The sequence below is a fragment of the Gracilinanus agilis genome, chromosome 1 (genome assembly GCF_016433145.1).
Source record: "Gracilinanus agilis isolate LMUSP501 chromosome 1, AgileGrace, whole genome shotgun sequence".
NCBI lineage: Eukaryota > Metazoa > Chordata > Mammalia > Didelphimorphia > Didelphidae > Gracilinanus > Gracilinanus agilis.
In genome coordinates this window covers 466,172,427-466,175,403 of record NC_058130.1, presented here as the reverse complement: position 1 = coordinate 466,175,403, position 2,977 = coordinate 466,172,427, and positions in this window count along the sequence as shown.

Here is a 2,977-nt window from a genome sequence, read left to right as displayed (position 1 = left end):
TGAGTTTTGCTTGTTCTGTCTTGCTCTAAACATGATAAGGAAGAAATAAAAAGAGTAAATTTTAAATTGAATGAAAAGACTATTTTAATCAAGTGAGACAGACATTTTTTCATTTGAATTAATTGATGCTACATATTCAATGTCAACCTAATTCATGGGCTCCATTGTTGGCATTCTGTGCAGCAGTGACTAGGGACAGGGTAGATTCATGGAGAATCCTAGGTTCATCTCCCCCTTCTCAGGAGTACAATAGCAAAGTGAGAAATGTTTTTGAATTGGGAACATAGTCCTTATTTGCTCCATTTGTTGTGAAAAATTAATTCAGTGGAAAATCCATGGACACTTAATAAGCTGGTTATTCAGTTACTTTTGCAACATCCTAAAGTATTTGATCATTTTACCTAAAAGAGAATAATTTTTCCTAGTAAACATTTTATGCTATCTTTTTCATAAATAATTTTAAGTCTAAATTGGAAAAATGCATGCAATTTATCAGTAATTCTGTATTGATTAAAAATGTGCATTGAGTTGAATTTTCATTCTATAAATGTCATCTGGACATATTTATCCACATTTATTAGATATAAAATATTTTTTAAATTTTTATTTATTTTATTTATATTTATTAGATATAAAAATATTTACTAGATATAAAAATACTTTATATATTTATCCTAAGTTTGAAATATGTTATAGGAAGTCAATACACAAAGTAATGTATCATTTTGTATTAATCATGACAGCACTACGTTTTTACTTCCTATCATGCCTAAACTGGGCATGGACAATATTTATAATTTCATTTTTCTAAGGAATTTCAAGTTGTGTAGTGCTTTACCAATTCTGGCACTTCTCTATAATTTATAGTTTCATAGAACTGCCTGAGATATTAAGAGATTGAATGAATTATTCAATATCTCAAGCCAGACTGTGTCAAAGGCAGAAGTTTGAATCCAGAAAAGTTCTCTAGCCATCATGCCAACATGCTTCGCCCTATCTGTGCACTCTTAAAAATATTCTTCACTATCTACTTGTATTTTTCATTAGGGACAATACATTTAGCAAGTCATCTAGCCGTCAAATATAACAATAAATCATAACCAACTTTTATTTATATATAATTACCTGACTTGACTCTCAAAACAATTTTTATAGTTAGGGATTACTATTATCACAATTTTACATTTTAGGAAAGTGAGTTCAAGTGACATTTCCGTGGTCATCATGTTAACTGTTTCAGAGGGGATCTGAACTCAAGCCTTTCTAATTCCAAATCAGTAATTCTACTATACCACATAGCAGCATCCATGTTGATACATAATATTCTTTTTTTTTTTTGACACACATTTTAAAATTCTATTTTGCTTTAAATTTTAAGGCTCTCAGGGGCAGCTGGCTATCTCACTGAATAGAGAGGCAGGCCTGGCAATGGGAAATTCAGATTCAGTTCTGGCCTCAGACTTCTGGCAGTGTGACCCTCAACAAGTCAATTAAACCTAATTGTCTAGCCCTTGCCTCTCTTCTTATTTGGAACCAATATTTAGTATTGATTATAAGATGGAAAGTAAGAGTTTAAAAAATATTTAGGGCTGTCTAATTGCTGAGTAAATTTCTTCCACTAAAAGTGATTATTTTATCTGTAACTTAATGAAATTCAGAGCTTTTGCTGCAAGAAATATTTCAATACCTTTCAGTCAAAATGCTGGTGAGCTTCTCTATATTCTCCCAGTTTGGTTCTCAGATAATACATATACAAATTATTTATGAAAACATGCAGATTTTCTTTTGCTCTGTAACATTGTTTTTGAGGTTCTGGCAAAACCTGCCAATTTAAAGGAGTCACCATTGTAGGGTTTTACTAATCAGCCTCAGGAAGAACTCTACAGCTTGTACTGCTAACTAATCTTCCAACCACACATATCTGCTTTTTTTAGGTTATACTATCCAATTTCAACACCTTTGCCCTAGATGTTGAATACTCATGGAATTTTTTGCAACCCTTGGCTACAGAGGCACCATTTACCAAGAGGTTGCTTAGTAGACTGCCAGGAATATGATCACATTTCCACCCTTTTCCCACACCACCTCTCCCCCCTCAAGAATCATAGTTTTGTACAAAAGATTGTTCTCATAATCAATGGGAAAATATCAAGAACCCTCATAGAAAACCCCACATATTATGCGTATAAAAATAGGAGGGAAAAAAATCTGGAAAAATATTACCAAGCTAAGTAGTACAGATGATAGTACCCTGAACCTTGTATCAGGAAGGGAGGGTGTGAGGGAAGGGCAAAGGAATAAATATTATGAAGCACCTAGTATGTGCTAAGCATATGATAAGCTTTAAAAAAAACTCTTAGCTTCTATCTTACAATCAATACTGTGTATTGATTCCAAGGCAAAAGAGCAGTAAAGGCTAGGTGATTACGTGACTTCCGCAGGGTCACAGAGGGCCTTAGTTCAGATCTGGACCCAGTACCTCCCATATCCAAGTCTGGCTCTCAATCCACTGAGTTATATCACTGTCTCCTGCAATAAGCATTTTATAAATATTATCTATTTGCTCCTCATGAGAACTCCATGAGATGGGCACTGTTTTTATCTTCATTGTACATTTGAGGAAACTGAGGCATAGGAGTTTGGTCCAATTTGGTCTCAAACTCTTATTGGCATTACTAAGCAAGTCAATTTGCCACTGTCAACTGCACTTTCTTCATCTATGAGATGGGGATCGTAATTATTTAAATTAAATTTAATATTTCAATACTTATTTATTAAAAATGACTTTAAAGTGTTATATAGATGGAAAGAATAGTATTTTTGCTATTTATTTATTAAAATTCTTTATTATTATTATTCAAATACATTAAAACAAATTCAACATTTTTAAAATAGATACTATATGCTAAGCAAGTAGGTGCTAGGGAAATAAAATTAAGCCTTGAACTACACAAGCTTATTATGTAATAGAGGGATA